Raw genomic sequence first — 18,982 nt, 5'->3', positions numbered from 1 at the left:
CTCCACCACACTCTCATCCGTCTCATCTTGTTTAACCCTATGAGCCCAGGACCAAGTCACAACACAATCTGGCAATAGTCCAGGAAATTCTTCCTGCAAAACCTCAGTGTCCATACCTCATCTGGCTTGCCTAAAAGCACTGGAGATGCCAACACCTTATCCCCAGCCAAGTAATTTCCTAGCAAAACATCCACACCTTCAATAGGTAAACTAGGACCGACACCAACCGTTACAGGACCAGTGAATAAATCACATTTTAAATCAACCCTATATAAGGGAATGGATAAATGATTTCCATCAATGCCCTGAATTAACCCCTTCGCATTTAGCGAATTACCGGGCGAAATTCACATCAATTACCAACATCAGTGATTGTGCTGCCCCTGTATCTCCTAAGGATAACAAGTAACTTGCCTGCCACCTCAAACAAATATGGGGATACTTCACCCTGAAACAGAAAACCTCTATAGTTTTCTGCAACCTGATTCACTCTATCAGTGAACGTGAGAGAAACTACCTGCTTGTCATGAACGTTATCCACTAGGGGAACACCATTTGACTGTACAAATGCAATGGGATTATTTTTCCATTTCCAACACTCAGCCTTCACATGTCCCTGTTTATAACAAAAATAGCATGTCGGTCCCCTCGAACCAAACCCAAACTTGTCCTCTGGACTTCCTCTTTTACTAACCTGAGGAGGCTCTGTGTCTTTGCCATCTTTCTCAATAGAACCAGATCTCTTTTCATTATTAAACTTTCTATCTCTCCAATATCTCTGAAAGTTTCCAAATTGGTGCCTGTGACTGCTGTTCTTGTGAATCAATTCATAATCATCTGCCACTACCGTGGCTTGCTTTATTTTACAAACTTTATGTTCTTCCAGGTGGGACCTTATGCCTGAAGAAACACTTTTTTGAATTCTTCCATCAGAATCACTTCCCTAAGGTTCTCAAAGCCTTGTACAATCTTCATCAATCTATACCACCTATCAAACACTATTTCTTTCTCTCTAGCAAATTCCACATATGTCTGGCCCTGTTTCTTATTTAAATTTCTGAATTTCTGTCTGTAGGCCTCTGGCACAAATTCATAGGGATTGAGAACAACAGTCTTTACTTTGTCATAGTCCTGTTAGTGCTCTTCTGAATGAGATGAGTACACCTCCAAAGTTTTCCCTACAAAAACATTCTGTGGGAGCATTTTACAAGATGATTTAGGCCAATTCATTTTTGTGGCAGTTTTCTCAAATGACCTTTCTACTCCCTCCTCACTAAATTTAGGTACCAAACGAATATTCTTTACCAAATCAAAACTACGAAGAGTTTGCTCCGGGTCATCCTTGCCTTTCCCTTCCAATGCACATTCACAGACTTTGAGCTATTCCCTTTCTAATTCTAATTCAAGTTTTTTTCATTTCACTTTCTTTTTCTTCTCTTTCCAATTTCATCCTCTCTATTTCAAATTGTCTCATTTCCCTGTCTTTTGCGAATTCAATTTTGACTAACTCTATTGAGCAATAGCAGAAACATCCTTTTCTTTCTCAAGATTCAAGTGCGGAGTCAATTATTCAATGATCTCTGCCTTCCTCACCCCTAGTTTTAAGCTGGCCAACATTTTTTCTACTATAGCCTTCAAATTATCTTTTGTCAACTGTTCCAAGGCACTAAGAGACAAATCCTCTCACTCCACAAAGGCCTGAGTGTCAAAGGTACTCATGGCGATTTCCCACTGAATACAACTGTTATGAACGCTAGACTTTGTAGTATGGTTATGTTTTAAAAACTGTGAGCTTTAATGCAGTGTAAAATGGACATTCAGAGGAAACATGTCACCTCAATGAAATACTGCCCCAAGCCAAACCAGAGGTTTTGGTTACCATGAGAACAAGGAACCCTAATCAAAGACCCTTTTGAAAGCAGGGTGCAAGTTTGTAACACCTAAAGAACAATGGTTTCACTCTCCCAGACTCACACATTTTAAACAGGGAGCCAAAGGGTCTCAAATGCAGATTTGGGTTGCAATTTTTAACACCTGGAAACAAAGGAATGCTCAGGTGATTTTGCAATGATCAGACTTATGTTCTCTGAGAATTGTAAAAGGTGAACAACTATTGATCTGGATAAATTCAAGAGGCTTTCCTAGGTCTGACGGCTGAAAGGAAGACCAGCAGTTAGTGGCAGCCTAAAGAGAGATAGAGGAGCCATTGGGATTATTGCTGGGGGAACAGGTATTCTCAGATCATTGATGCAACAAAAGGCTGCAAAGATTTGAACCCAGTTTGAAGGCTCGAGGTTTGCAGAGGAGAAAAGACCAACACAAGAGATTGCCTTATTAACAGAAGTTCTATCGAATGTGCTCGGAAGAAGTGAGCGAAAAGGATGTTGATTTTGTTAAGGACACTGGGAGATCCAACCCATTGCAACTGGGAGGTGTTTGGGACTTTTAACTGCAAGGTTGAAAGTGATGTAGTTCAATCAGAAACTAGAGTCTTAAATCTAAGCAAAGGAAACTATGAAGATATGAGGGGAAAATTGGCTATGGTGGTTTGGGAAATGACGTTAAAGGGTGATACAATAGACAGGCAATGGCTAACATTTAAAGAACTAATACATAGCTTACAGCAAAATGTATTCCTTTAATGCACAAAAACCCAGCAAGGAAAGTTTTCCAACCATGGCCAACGAAAGAAATCAAGGATTGTATTAGAGCAAAGGAAGAGGTATATAAAGTTGCCAAAAAAATATAAGCCTGAGAATTCTGCAAAGGAGGATCAAGAAAAAGATTAAGAAAGGGAAAATAGAATATGAGAGTAAACTGGCGAGAAACATAAAATTGGACTGTAAAAGCTTCTATAGGTATGTAAAAAGGAAAAGATTAGCAAAGACAAATGTGAGTCCATTACAAGTGGAGTCAGGAGAATTTATAGGGGGGAATAAGGAAATGGCAGAAAAACTAAAATACTTTGTGTCTGTCTTCAAGGAGGAAAATACTAAAAACCTCCCAGAAATAACAGAGAATCAAGGGATTAGTGTAAATGAGGAAGTACAAGATATTAATATTAGTAAAAAAAAAGTCCTAGAGAAATTAACGGGACTTAAAGTAGATAAATCCCCTGAACCTGATAATTTACATCTCAGGGCGGTGCAGTGGTTAGCACTGCAGCCTCACAGCTCCAGCGACCCGGGTTCAATTCTGGGTACTGCCTGTGTGGAGTTTGCAAGTTCTCCCTGTGTCTGCGTGGGTTTTCTCCGGGTGCTCCGGTTTCCTCCCACAAGCCAAAAGACTTGAAGGTTGGTAGGTAAATTGGCCATTATAAAATTGCCCCTAGTATAGGTAGGTGGTAGGGAAATATCGGGACAGGTGGGGATGTGGTAGGAATGTAGGATTAGTATAAATGGGTGGTTGATCGTCGGCACAGACTCGGTGGGCCGAAGGGCCTGTTTCAGTGCTGTATCTCTAAAAAAAAAAAGAGGTGGCTGTAGAGATAATAGATACATTGCTGGTCATCTTTCAAAATTCTATACACTCTGGAATGGTTCCTGAAGATTGGAAGGTAGCAAATGTAACCCCACTATTTAAGAAAGGAGGGAGAGTGAAAACAGGGAACTAAAGACCTATTAGCCGAACATTAGTCGTAGGGAAAATGCTAGAATCTATAATAAAGGATAACAGGACACTTAGAAAATAATGGTAGGATTCAGCAGAGTCAACATGGATTTATGAAAGGGAAATCATATTTAACAAACCTGTTGGAGTTTTTTGAGAATGTAACTTAAAGAATAAATAAAAGGCAATGGGTGGATGTGGTACATTGAGATTTTCAGAAAGCTTTTGATAAGATCCCATACAAGAGGTTAGTAAACAAAATTAGAGCACATGGATTGGGGGAAATATACTGGCATGGATTGAGAACTGGTTAATGGCAGAAAACGGAGAGTAGAAATAAACGAGTCATTTCCAGGTTGGCAGGCGCTGACTAGTGGGGTACGGCAAGATTCAGTGCTTGGGCCCCAGCTATTCACAATCTATATCAATGATTTAGATGTGGGGATTAAATGTAATATTTCCAAGTTTGCGGATGACACAAAACTAGGTGGGAGTGTGAAGTGTGAGGAGGATGCAAAGATGCTTCAAGGGGATTTGGAGAGGTTAAGCGAGTGACCAAAATTTGGCAGATGGAATACCATGTGGAGAAATGTGAGGTTATGCACTTTGATAGGAAAACAGAAATACAGGTCGGAATTTTATGCCAACCCAACGAGACGGATGGTAGCAGGGGGCGGGGGGGAGGGTGGCGTAAATTGGATACAGGAGGCTCTGGGAGCCTTTCCCGACCCGCTCCCACCTCCGCCCCCCCCCCTTTATGTAGGGCGGTGGGGTGCAAAAAACAGCCCGCCCACCCACCCCAGGCCAATCGAGGCCCTTAAGTGGCCACTTAATGGCCTTTTAAGGGCCGTCGCCCGCCTCCACATGGGTCTTACACATGGCAAACGGGCGTCCTGGAGCCGGGAAAAGCTGCCTGAGAAAAGCAGGCAGCTTCCAATCTTCTCGGGGTGGGGGGGGGCCTGCTTATCGGGCACCCTTACCACCCCCAAGACCCAACACGCCCCTCACTTCCCCCCAAACAACCACCCTTGCCTCACCGGGGCCCGACTGATTACCTCCAGCAAGGCAACCAAAACTTACCTGGACTCCCGGCTCCATGTCTTCTTCTGCGGTCAGCTGGGCTGCAGTCCCAACAGTGGCTACCGCTCCCAGTGGTGCTGCTGGGATTAAGAGCTGCCGGCCCGCTGATTAGTCAGCAGCTCAATGAGGCAGGACTTCCTCCCTCAAGTGGGTGGAAGTCCCGCCTCGGAACAATTAAAGTCTGGGGACTTGTAAAATGCAGGTCAGATCCCCAGGTAAGGCGGAAGCAGGTTCGCCACTGACATTTCAGTCGGTGGCCAGCTCCCGTCCGTCCAACGTGAAATCCCGGCCACAGAGTATTTCTTAAATGGTGAGAGGCTGGGAAGTGTTGAATTTCAAAGGGAATTGGGAGTCCTTGTTCATGAGTCACTGAAAGCTAGCATGCAAATACAGAAAGCAATTAAGAAGGCAAATGGTATATTGCCCTTCATTACAAGAGGATTTGAGTACAGGAGTAAAGATGTCTTACTGCAATTATATAGAGCCTTGGTGAGACTGCACCTCAAGTATTGTATGCAGTTCTGGTCTTCTTACCTAAGGAAAGATATACTTGCCATAGAGGGAGTGCAATGAAGGTTAACCAAACTAATTCTTGGGGTGGAGGGATTGTCCAAAGGGAAAGATTAAATAATGGACCTTTATTCTCTGGAGTTTAGAAAAATGAGAAGTGATCGCTTTCAAACATACAAAATTCTTACAGGGCTCGACAGGGTTGGTGCAGGAAGGATGTTTCCCCTGGCTGGGGAGTCCGGAACCAGGGGACTCAGTCTCAGAATAAGGGGCAGGCCATTTAGGACTAGATGGAGAGGAATTTCTTCACTCAGAGGGTGGTGAATCTTTGGAATTCTCTGCCCAGGGAGCTGTGGAGGCTCAGTCATTGAGTATGTTCAAGACTGAAATCAATAGACTTCTACATATTAAAAACATCAAGGGTTATGGGGATAGTACATAAATGGTGTTGAAGTAGAAGATCAGCCATAATGTCATTGAATGGTGGAGTGGGCTCGAAGGGATGAATGGCCTACTCCTGCTCCTATTTCTTATGTTCTTATAACACCTTACACATTAACCATCAGATACAACAAAGATAGATCTCGCATATTTACTGCACAGTCCATTCAGAATACATGGCACCATTATAGCCACAAAGTTCTTCAAAGCTCTGAACTTCCTCAGGTAGATCTCCAGTTCCTTTCTTCCAAGATTCAGACACCAATTCTCATCCAACAGCAGCTCCCCTTCAACGCAAACTCCATGGGTATGGAGTTCATCAAAATGACTAAGTCAAGGAAGGGAAGGGTAGTGTCAGAGATGGACCATGTGAAGGTGAGAGAAGGCTGGAAATTGGAAATGAAGTTGATGAGGTTTTCCAGTTCTAGGCAAGAGAAGGAAACAGCACTGATACAGTGATCAATACACTGGAAAACGAGTTGGGAGAGGGGGCCTAAGGAGGATTAGGACATCTCTGTTTCCCTCTCTGGGGATAGGCTGTCCACTAATATTGGTTATAGGCCCGCCAACTCCCACAGCTACCTTGACTACACTTCCTCACACGCTGCTACCTGTAAGGACTCCATTCCATTCTCCCAGTTTCTCCATCTCCGACGAATCTGTTCTGTTGATGCAACCTTCCACAACAGCGCTTCTGATATGTCTTCCTTTTTCCTCAACCGAGGATTCCCCCACCCCCACCCTCACTGTGGTTGACAGGGTCCTCGACCGTGTCCGACCCATTTCCCGCACTTCTGCCCTCACCCCTTCCCCTCCTCCCAGAACCGCAACAGTGTTCCCCTCGTCCTCATTTTCCACCCCGCCATCCTCCACATCCAAAGGATCATCCTCTGCCATTTCTGCCACTTCCAGTGTGATGCCAACATCAAATGCATCTTCCCCTCCACTCCACTGTCAGCATTTTGTACGGACCGTTCCATCTGCAACACCCTGGTCCACACCTCCATTACCCCGACACCTCATCCCGTTCCTACGGCACCTTCCCATGTAATCGCAGGAGATGTAGCACCTGCCCTTTTACCTCCTCTCTCCTCACCATCCAAGGCCCCAAACACTCCTTCCAGGTGAAGCCGCAATTTACTTGTACTTCTTTCAATTTAATATACTGTATTCGCTGCTCACAATGCAATCTCTTCTACAGTGGGGAGATGAAATGCAGATTGGGAGACCGCTTTGCGGAACACCTCCACTCTGTCTGCAAGCATGACCCCGAGCTTCCAGTCGCTTGCCATTTCAATTCAGCTCCCTGCTCTCACACCTACATTTCTGTCCTTGGTCTGCTGTAGTGTTCCAGTGAACATCAACGCAAGCTCGAGGAACAGAACCTCATTTTCCCATCAGGCAGTCTACAGCCTTCCGGACTCAACATTGAGTTCAATAATTTCAGAGTATTTCTTCTTTTTATTTTATTATTTTATTTCATTTTATATTATTTTTCAACCATGTGCCAGCCTTAAACTTGATTTTTCATGTTTGTGCTTTTGGACAGAGCTGTCTATTATTCTGTCATTAACACTGTCTCTGCACTAATGCTTTATCTTTCACCACGCCATTAGCACCCCCTTTGCTTTTGTCCCATGACATCTTTGTCATTTAATCTCTCCTGCCCTCTGCCCTATCACACACCTTCCCTTTTGTTCTCTTCCCCCCGCCCCCCCCCACCCCCACTGCACTTGCTTAAAACCTATTGCATGTCTAACCTTTGCCAGTTCTTATGAAAAGCCACAGACCTGAAACTCTGCTTCTCTCTCCACAGATGCTGCCAGACCTGCTGAGTGTTTCAAGCATTTTCTGTTGTTATCACAGAGATGTGATTGCATGGTGTCCAAGGCTGAGAACTGAATATTCAAAGGTATTTGACATTTTGAAAGGATAGGAAGAAAGGAAAAGAGATTGGGGTAGCTCTGTTCATAAAGGATGAGATTGGTACAGTAGTGAGAAATGATCTTGGCTCAGATGATCAAAATGCAGAATCAGTTTGGGTGGAGTTAAGAAATAGTAAGGGAAAGTCACTGGCGGGAGTAGTCTATAGGCCCCCTAACAGTAGCTACACTGTAGGGCAGAGTTTAAATCAAAAAAATTAGGGAACATATAAAAAAGGCACTGCAATAATCACAGGTAATTTTAATGTTCATATAGATTGAACAAATCAAATTGGCAAAGGTAGCCTTGTGGACGAGTTCATGGAATGTATTCAGGACAGTTTCTTAGAAAAATATGGTGTGGAGCCAACCAGGTGACAGGCTATTTTAAACATGGTAATGTGTAATGAAACAGGATTAATTATTGATCTCATAGTAACGGATCGTCTAGGGAAGAGTGATCACAACATGATAGAATTTCACATTCATTTTGAGGTGAGAATCTTGGGCCTGAAACTAGTGTCTTAAACTTAAATAAAGGCAATTTAAGAGGTATGAAGACAGAGATAGCTAAAGTAGTCTGGGAAAATAAGTTAAGAGGTAGAATAAGTAGATAAGTGGCAGACATTTAAGGAGATGTTTCATAGCTCTCAAAAAACATATATTGTATTGAGAAAGAAAGACTCTGAGAAGGATGAATCATCCATAGCTAACTAAGAAAGTTAAGGATGGCATCAAATTGAAAGAAAAGGTGTACAATACTGTGAAGATTAGTGGTAGGTCAGAAGATTGGAAAAATTTTAGAAACCAGCAAAGGATGACTAAAGAGGGGATAAATTAGAATATGAGAGTAAACTAGCAAGAATTATAAAAACAGATAGTAAGAGCTTCTACAAGTATATAAAAAGGAGAGTAGCTAAGGCATATATTAGTCCCTTAGAGGATGAGACTGGGAAATTCAAAAGGGGAAACAAGGCAATAGAAGAGACTTTCAATAAAGATTTTGTATCTGTCTTCGCAGTAGAAGACACTAAAAGCATCACAATATTAGTAACAGGGCATTTAGAAATTATAATAAAATCAGGCAGAGTCAATATGGTTTTATGAACAGAGAGTCAGGATAAATGGGGCATTTTCAGGTTGGCAATCTGTAACTAGTGGAGTGCCACAGGGAACAGTGTTGGGGCCTCAACTATTTACAATATATATTAGTGACTTGGATGAAGGGACAGAGTGTATTATAGCCAAATTTGCTGACGATACAAAGATGGGTGGGAAGGAGGACAGAGTCTGCAAAGGGATATCTAGAAAAGATTAAGTGAGTGGGCAAAAATTTGGAGTATAATGTGGGAATATGTCAGGTTATCCACTTTGATAGGAAGAATAGAAAAGCAGAATATTATTTAAATGAAGAGAGACTAAAAAAATGTTGTGGTACAGAGAGATCTGGATGTCCTCATACATGAATCTCAAGTAAGGAAGGCAAATGGAATGTTGGCATTTATTGGAAAGCGGGATGGAATATAAAAGTAGGGAAGTCTTGCTACAGCTGTATGGGGCGTTGGTGAGACTGCACCTAGAATACTGTGTACAGTTTTTGTCTCCTCATTTAAGGAGCATTATACTTGCATTGGAGACAGCTCACAGAAGGTTCACTAGGTTGATTCTTGGGATTAAGGGATTATTTTATGAGGAAAGGTTGAGCAGGTTGGGCTTATACTCATTGGAGTTTAGAAGAATGAGATAGAGATTTAAGATAGAGATGAGGAGGAATTTCTTCTCTCAGACTGTTGTTAGTCTTTGGAATTCTCTACCCCAGAGAGCAGTGGAGGCTGGGTCATTGAATATATTCAAGGCTGAGTTAGACAGATTTTTGATCTACAAGGGAGCAAAGAATTATGGGGTGGGGGGGGGGGGCAGGCAGAAAAGCAGAGTTGAGGCCACGATCAGATCAGCTATGATCTTATTGAATAGTGAAGCAGGCTCGAGGGGCAAAATGGTCTACTCCTGCTCCTATTTCTTATGTACATATGTTCTTAAGTTCTTTGGTTGCCAATTGGCATGTACTCCAAAGAAGGAGCAAGGCAGTTGTGTCATCCTGGTGCCGCATCCTTGTGGAAATGGCCAAGTTATCTCTAGTCCCAACAACACAACTTATATTTATATAGCGGCTTTAACATAGTAAAATGTCCCAAGGCACTTCACAAGGGTGTTATCAAAAAAAATTTGACACCAAGCCGCATAAGGAGATATTAGTATTGGTGACGAAAAGCTTGGTCAAGGTGGTAGGTTTTAAGTAGTGTCTTAAAGGAGAAAAAGGTAGAGAAGCAGAGCGGTTTAGGGAGGGAATTCCAGAGCTGAGGGCCCAGGCAAGTGAAAGCAGGGCTACTAATGGTAGGGTGAAGGAAGTCAGGGATGTACATGGAGTCAGAATTGAAAGAGGGGAGCGATCGCCGGGGGTTGTGGGACTAGAGGAAATTAGAGATAGGGAGGAGAGAGACCATGGAGGGATTTGAAAACAAGGATGATAATTTTAAAATCAAGACAGTGCTTGAAGGGGAGCCAATGTAGGTCAGTTTGCACAGGAGTGATGGATGAATGGAACTTGGTGTGAATTAGGACCCGGAGAACAGATTTTTGCATGAGCTCAGATTTATGGAGGGTGGAAAGTGGGAGGCCTGCCAGGAGAGTGTTGGAATAGTCAAGTCTAGAGGTAACAAAGGAATGGACGAGGGTTTCAGCAGCAGATGAACTGAAGCAAGGGTGGACACAGGAAGTAAGCCGTCTTGGAGATGGAGTGCGATGGGTTGGAAACACCTTGTGAAAATCCATATATACAACGCTCACTGCATTCCCTTTATATACTGTAATTTCTGCAAAACAATCCATTCAATTAGCGAAGCACAGCTTGCCCTTTGCAAATTGGTGCTGACTGAACCTGGTGTGAATATGGATGAGCTACTTCAACTTAATGAGACTTGTGATCCAGATACCGTTCCACCTTTACACATGATTACTCCAGAATTAGCTCTCCTGCTCCTGAAAGTGACTGTGGATGCTGGGTCAATTAAAATTTTCAAAACTGAGTTTGATAGATATTTATTAGGTAATGGCATCAGGTGGCAGGACCGTATCTCCAACACAGAAGTCCTCGAGGCGGCCAACATCCCCAGCATATACACCCTACTGAGCCAGTGGCGCTTGAGACGGCTTGGCCATGTGAACATGGAAGATGGCAGGATCCCCAAGGACACATTGTACAGCGAGCTCGTCACTGGTATCAGACCCACCGGCCGTCCATGTCTCTGCTTTAAAGACGTCTGCAAATGCGATATGAAGTTCTGTGATATTGATCACAAGTCGTGGGAGTCAGTTGCCAGTGATCACCAGAGCTGGTGGGTAGCCATAAAGGCGGGGCTAAAGTGTGGCGAGTCGAAGAGACTTAGCAGTTGGCAGGAAAAAAGACAGAAGTGCTAAGGGAGAGCCAACTGTGTAACTGCCCCGACAACCAATTTTATCTGCAGTGCCTGTGGAAGAGTCTGCCACTCTAGAATTGGCCTTTATAGCCACTCCAGGCACTGCTTCACAAACCACTGACCACCTCTAGGCACTTACCCATTGTCTCTCGAGACAAGGAGGCCAAAGAAGAAGAAAGAAGATCAAGAAATATGGAGTTGGGATACAAGTCAGCCTTAGCCTAATACAATGGAGGGAATTGGAATATTTTCTTAATGATGAGAGACTAGGAGCAAAAGAATGTGTGTATTTATATGCACAGATCACCTAAAGCTAGTGCACAGGTATGAAAAGTAATGAAAAAGGGCTAATGAAATGTTAACCTTCATTACAAGGGGTTGGAATCCGGAAGTGAGGAGTTGTATGGAGCTTTAGTCAGACCCACCTGGAGTACTGCATTTCGTTTTGGGTAGGTACAGTGCAGATTCACAAGATACTGGGGCTTAAAGATTTAAATTAAAGGGTTCCATAATCTTGGTATGTATTCCAAAAGTTTAGAAAGGGGTAATCTAATTGAGGTGTTTAAATGATAAAGGGATTTGATAGAGTAGATACAAAGAAACTACATTGTTTGGTGGGGGAATCCAGAAGAAGAGGACATAATCCAAATATTGGAGCTAGGCCATTTAGATATGAAACCTGGAAGTGCTTTTTTCACACAAGGTGTAGTGAAAATATAAATTCCTTCCTCCAAAAAGCTGTGGATGCTGGAACAATTGAAATTTTCAAAATGAAAATCAATAGATTTTTGTTAGGTAAAGGTATCAAGGATTATGCAGCAAAGGCAGGTAAATGGAATTAAGAAACAGATTAGCCTTGACCTAATTGAATAATGGATAGAATTGAATGGGCTGAATGGCTGACTCTTGCCCCTAAGAAAGTATATTACTAATAACACTGTTTTCACCCAACACTTGGAGATACTCAATCTCTTGTATGGGAAAGGCCATGGACTCGCCCACAAGATATATTTTTATTCTACTTAGATTCCAAAATTTTAAACAACCCATCTGAATAATCTGCTTTTCAAATTAATTCTGCCTGATGAGGTTTGTGGAGGCACTGTTCTGATAATGTCCAACAGCTTCTCAACATAAATTATTCTGTAATTGCATCAGATGAATATGACCTTTATCGGTATTCTGTGAGGTGATACATTGCTTGAAGGTTGGGAAAACCTTACACATGTTCTTATCCCTTTGTATCAGTTATTTCTGATGGAATCGCATCTTCCTCATCCTATTCTGAACGAACTGGAAACTCTCCATAGGGCCACTCTCATGCTAGCAAACTGAGATTATTGACCAGTGTTGGGGAAGGTGTGGAAATCTCACATCTCATTTCCAAAACTTCTAGCCGTCTCCCTTAGTCTGGTTGTATTGGACAAGATGTAGCAGGAAGTCAAGTCCATTGCACTAAACCCATTGTCTTGGGTCTTGAATTACTGTGAAGATCCATTGCACTTAGAATGAGATATTTCATTTACCTTGTTTGTTACACTTCATTGCCTTTCAATTCTCTGGAGCTGGCTGGCAATGTCATCTTGTTTGGCATGGAAGGAGTGATAACGGAAAATAACATATTCAAAAGCAAAATACTGCGGATGCTGGAAACCAGAAATAAAAACAGAAAATGCTGGTAACACACAGCAGGTCTGGTAACATCTGTGGAGAGAGAAACAAAAATTAAAATTGCAGGTCTGTGACCTTTCATCACAACTGGGAAAAGTTGGCAACATAATAGGTTTTGAGCAAGTGAATTGGGAAAGGTGGGAAAAAGAACGAAAGGGAAGGTCTATGATAGAATATGGGCAGGAGAGATTAAATGATGAAAAATTTCCTTTGTCTAGCTCTGGCTAACTGCATTCTGCTTATCATTGGTCTTCGTATTTTGCATTATTGACTAGTGTGGACAAAGGAAGGGACGAGTTGCATTAGTCCAGCTCTTTTTGGTTGACTTGGGTCTGATCCAGAGTTGGCCATGGCAATACTAGAGTTCTGGTATTTCTATCCACTGCCCCAAGTCTCACTTCACAGATGGGTACTGCTCCAAGCACTAACATCCATGCACCCTCCTCATTTTGATTGCCAATTTTCCTCTAATTTGAGACCTTGTGTCAAATGTTCAACTGCTATTAATTGATTGTGATAGTGCTATTCTGCTGTATATAGTCTAATTACTGTTTTGAGCATTTTTTTTTAACATACAGCAATTATATAATTTAGAAATTAAGTTGTAAAAATAATGTCAGCATTTTCAATAATTAAAATGGCAAAAGTTTGTAATCTACAACTCAACAGTTTACAAGTATGATCTTCACTAATATTTGTTATTCTTACACAGTATCACAGAATCGTTACAGTGCAGAAGGAGGCCATTTGGCCCATCGTGTCAGTAACTGAAATTTTAAATTTGGCTGGCTGAAAACATCACGTGAGAATAAAATGTAAGCTATTTGCTGCAATTTGATGATAGTTAATAATTTTCAGCTAATGATATCAGCAGTTCATAAAGCGACACATTCTTATTCATTTATTCTCCACATTTATCCTCACAATAGCCGCACGAGCCATCTACTTAATAGGAATAATTATTTTAGATTTCTTAATCTGAAATCAATAGTAACTCTTCTGTTGTTGGACAAAGTTCTCCAAATCACTATTTATTGGCTTGGAGTGTCTCCTGACAATGTAGCCAAGTGCCAATGTCATCACTGCGGTCAGCGGTCAGAACTGCGCACATGTGTGGAATGTATTCATCCTTGCGCATGCGCAAAATGCACCCGAGCTTTGCCAGCTTGTCAGTACTAATGCGCGCATGCACGTGAATGCCCCATCACACAAAGAGATGTCAGCCTCCAGTGTGAGTTTTGGAAAGTGGCCTCAATTGCCACTTCTCTACCCTGCTCCCTCCCACCGTTCTCTCCCGCACCCGCTTGCTTTCTGCTCCATTTCACTGCTCTCGATTGCTCGCTGCTCCATCCCGCCACTCACTTCCCGCCTTGCAGCTAGCACCCTGCTCACTCCCCCTCCCCCCAACCCGCCGCTTCTCTGGGTGGTGAGGCAGAGAGTGAGCGGTGGGAGGGAACAGCGACCAGTCGGGCATTGGAGAGAATGGCGGGCTGGAGCGGCAAGCAGTCAGGAGCGGTGGGAAGGAGTGGCGAGAAGAAAATGAGCGGGAGGGAGCGGCAAACTGAATGCGCGATTGCAAGAGGGTAGTTGGAGTGGGGGGTGGAGGCAACAATCGTGGCCATTGAGGGGTGAGGGGGTTTGGGTTCAATTCTTTTTGTTGCGTTAAATTGAGCAGTGCCATCTTTATTACTGGCAGCTGCCTGAGACGTCGCAGACGGTGACTTTTGCTACTGTTCTAGAAGTTAAGCTTCACTCCAAGACCTGAATTTATGCTGAGACTTATGTGCAGTACAAGTGCTGCATTGTAAGAGGTACGTCTTCAGTCCTGAATCTTAATGTAGCTCCCTGCATCCTCAACTTTCTCAGAATTATTTCTCCTATCTACCCATATGAAACTGGTATTGGAAAAACTTCTGTAAGATTTAGAACACGCAGGAGAAGTTAACCGATGTTTGGCTCAGAGTTTGGGAAAATCTAAAAAACTGATAAAGACGAACTTTCACAAAAAGTATGACCATTTGAGTACCAAGTAGGAGATGCTGTTATGGTTTTAAGTTATGGGAAGAAGGAGCTCCATAGTATCATTATGCTTTGTACTCTGGTAGCAATGGTGCAGGGAGCAGGTGGACCCATGATAAGAATGATCCTTCAAAGGGAAACTGGCAAAGTTAAAGCAACACACTCACTCAAGTTTGATGCTTTTTGTAATATGACAATTTTTGTGATCAGTGTAACAGGGCCATGAGTCTTGATAAGCAGACTATAATGGTAATCATTAAACCAGGTCAGGGATTAAGGATCGAATGCAAGTGCTATATAGCCAGTGTCACAAACAGGAGTTACAAGGGAATAATAGCACCCACGTTTGCAGTAGGGAGAGAGGCATGTGCTGAAGGAGCAAAGCAAAGGATAGGGATTCCCTATACTAGCACTGACCTACAATCATTAAACTGGACCAAGATAGACCAGAGACACCAAGGGATGGCAAGCTGTTGTATAACATCGATAGCAGGGGACGGGCAAACATTCAATAGGAGTGATAGCTGGTTAATGTCTAGTATCGTCAAGAGTAAGATCATAGTGATAGAGGACAATAAACATAAGCCCTTTCTAAAAGAGAGCAAGGAGACAGGAGAAGGAAATGACACTGACCCTGGCTCAATGTATCCCCAGTTGAATAAAGGACCAGCAACTGGGTTAGTGGTCACTCGAGCATATAGAAAGATATATCATGATGTAAGGTACAAAGTTATGCCTGTTCTGTTGAAGTTTGGAAACATTCCCCTTCCTCCGAGCCTGTGTCCGCAAGAATACCAGGTGTTCTACAATCAGTTAGTAGGGAATTTAACCAAGTCCTCTTAACTGTCCGGGGTGAGATAACCCTCTTTCAGCAGATCCAAAAGACTTTAAATGAAGTAATTAAGGATAAATGGGCAGCAGAGACAAACATAACTAAGGCCATCACCTGCTCTATCTATGGGAACTCTATGTTGGATCAGGCAAAGACAGGACTCGATGACATAGAGAACAATCATATCCCAGTCTTTATAAATTACAGTATGATCAGGAGATGGAGGTAAACATAGAAAATAGGAGCAGGAGTAGGCCATTCGGCCCTTTGGGCCTGCTCCGCCATTCAAAAAAGATCATGGCTGATGGTCTAATTCAGTACCCTGTTCCCGCTTTTACCCCCTATCCCTTGATCCCTTTGGCATTATTATTGGAAATATTTCTATCTCTTTCTTGAGTATATTTAAATACTTGGCCTCCACTGCCATCTGTAGTAGAGAATTCTACAGGTTCACTACCCTCTGATGAAGAAATTTCTCATCACGGTTCTAAATGGCATACCCCGTATCCTGAGACTGTGACCCCTGGTTCTGAACTCCCCAGCCATCGGGAACATCCTCCTTGCATCTAGCCAGTCTAGTCCTGTTAGAATTTTATAGGTTTCTATGAGATCCCCTCTCATTCTTCTAAACTCTAGTGAATATGGGCCTAGTTGACCCAATCTCTTCTCATATGTCAATCCTACCATCCCAGGAATCAGCCTAGTAAATCTTCTTTGCACTCCCTCCATGGCAAGAACATCCTTCCTCAGATAAGGAGACCAAAACTGCACACAATACTCCAGATGAGGTCTCAGCAATGCCCTGTATAACTGCATTAAAACATCCTTACTCCTGTACTCAAATCTTCTTGCAATGAAGGCCAACATACCATTTGCCTTCCTAATTGCTTGCTGCACCTGAATGCTTGCTTTCAGCGACTGTTGTGCAAGGTCTCGTTGCACCTCCCCCTTTCCCAATCTATTGCCATTCAGATAATAATCTGCCTTTTTGTTTTTACAACCAAAGTGGATAACCTCACGTTTATCCACATTATAACTGCATCTGCCATGCATTTGCCCACTCACCCAACTTGTCCAAATCACATTGGAGTCTCTTTGCATCCTCCTCACAGCTCACTTCCCTCCCCCCCCCCCCCCCACCCCCTAGCTTTGTGTGGCCTGCAAACTTGGAAATGTCACATTTAGTTCCCTCACCCAAGTCATGAATATATATTGTGAATAGCTGGGGCCCAAGCACTGATCCCTGCGGTACCCCACTAGTCACTGCCTGCCACCTGGAAAAAGACCCGTTTAATCCTACTCTCTGTTTCCTGTCTGTCAACCAATTCTCAATCCATGCCAGTATATTACCCCCAATCCCATGTGCTTTAATTTTGCACACTAACCTCTTATGTGGGACCTTATCAAAAGCTTTCTGAAAATCCAAATACACCACATCCACTCATTCTCCCTTATCTATTCTACTAGTTACATCCTCAAAAAATTCCAGTAGTTTTGTTAAGCATGATTTCCCTTTTGTAAACTCATGCTGACTTTGCCCAATCTTGTTTATGCTTTCCAGGTGTTCTGCTATCACACCCTTTATAATAGACCGTAGGATTTCCCCCACTATTGATGTAAGGCTCACTGGTCTATAGTTCCCCGTTTCTTCTCCCCCCTCCTTTTTAAATAGTGGGGTTACATTTGCCACCCTCTGTAGGAACTGCTCCAGGGTCTATAGAATTTGGAAGATGACCACCAATGCATCCACTATTTCCAGGGCCATTTCCTTCAGTACTCTGGGGTGTAGATTATCAGGCCCTGGGGATTTGTCAGCCTTTAATCCCATTACTTTCCCGAGCACTTTTTTTTACTAATACTGATTTCCTTCAGTTCCTCCCTCTCATAGAGACAGTGCGGCAGCATGAATTAACCTACCTAGTGAAGGGAGATTCTTTTGCTTGTGCGAGTATTTTTGCTTTGCTTTGTCTGAAATGTATTACCAAAAGGCTTACCCGTCAAAGCCGAATGCTTAATGAAATTATCTTATTAGGGAAAAAAAAATAATTATGAGGAATCAGTGCTATGTCGCATTTCATTCTCAAGGTGGGGACTGGTAGGAAATGTGGACTTTTTATATCTCTTTGTATTATGAATTTTATGTACTTTTATATATATGTATAAGCTTTTGGTAAATGTAGAGTTAATTTTAGATGTGTGCTTTACTGAAAAAGCTGCTGCTTGTACAGTTTGAATCAACTGGAACCACATTGTGACGTGGATTAAGAACATGAACTGATAAAGGGAAAGAGAAAAACAGATATTGAAAACCATGTATTAAGTTGTGGTCAAAATGTAACAAAAAAGCAGGATGGGACTCACTGGAAATGTATGACCTAACAGACCTCAAAGTTATAATGGACTTTTTGTGCGCCAAGGACACGTTGTTTTGTGCATGTGATAATGATTAATGTATAAATGAAAGCATTGACAAACAAAATAGCAGGATCAATCGAAACAGCGATATTTATGAATCAACCAATCAGGAGCCACTTGTTACGAAGAATAAAGGAACAGACCTGAAGATGTTTGGCACACAGATTTGAAGACAAAGGGAGAGACGAGAAGAGGAGTCACAAGCTGTCTGTGCCACTGGAGCCGGTGGAGTGTATAGGCCACCCGGACTGGGATATCGACTGCCTTGGATTTAAGTATTGCTTTTTGCTTTAATAAATCATCCAGATATCACTACATCAGGTGTCTTCTTGTTGAATTCTTATTGTCTGGTCCAAGAACAAATTATAATTAAGGTTCTAAATCTTACACTGCAATCAAGTTTTCTTTGTTCTGCACAGATCCGTAGAAGTTGACATGGCTACTGAACCATCGTCTGTGGTATGGTAGCAGGAGACTCAAGCCCAAGAGTACGACACTGGTTGAGAAAGTGACTGCTGAGTACCTTTAGCAGCATACCTTCTGTAAGGGAATCTTTTATGAAGCAAATTGAGGTTCAGGCAACTTCAGCAGTGGCCCAAGCAGATCATTTCCAGTTGAAGTTTCACCAGGGTAGGTTGGTTATACTGGGTTACAACCAATGATCAATTCTCTAGTAGTTTCAGGCACAAGTTGAGTAAAGCTATTTCTTTCTTATAGGATGGCCTATATTTAAACTGAACCAGTTTGCAGATAATGGGAACTTGACATAGAAGTATAAACGAACTGTAAGTATACAACATTTCTCAGGGCTGAATTTGAAAAATAAAAGCCAAATAATTGCTGGATATCTGAAACAAAACCAGAAAATGTTGTAAACACTCAGCAAGTCAGTTCTGTCTCTCCTCTCTATAGCTGCCATACCTGACATGCTGATTATTTACAGCATTTTCTGGTTTTGTTTCAGCCCTGAGATTGTTTTGACGGTAAGAACAATGCTGCCACCTGCT

Source organism: Heterodontus francisci, chromosome 17 (genome assembly GCF_036365525.1).
Source record: "Heterodontus francisci isolate sHetFra1 chromosome 17, sHetFra1.hap1, whole genome shotgun sequence".
Taxonomy (NCBI): Eukaryota; Metazoa; Chordata; class Chondrichthyes; order Heterodontiformes; family Heterodontidae; genus Heterodontus; species Heterodontus francisci.
Note: the sequence above shows the minus strand (reverse complement) of the source record.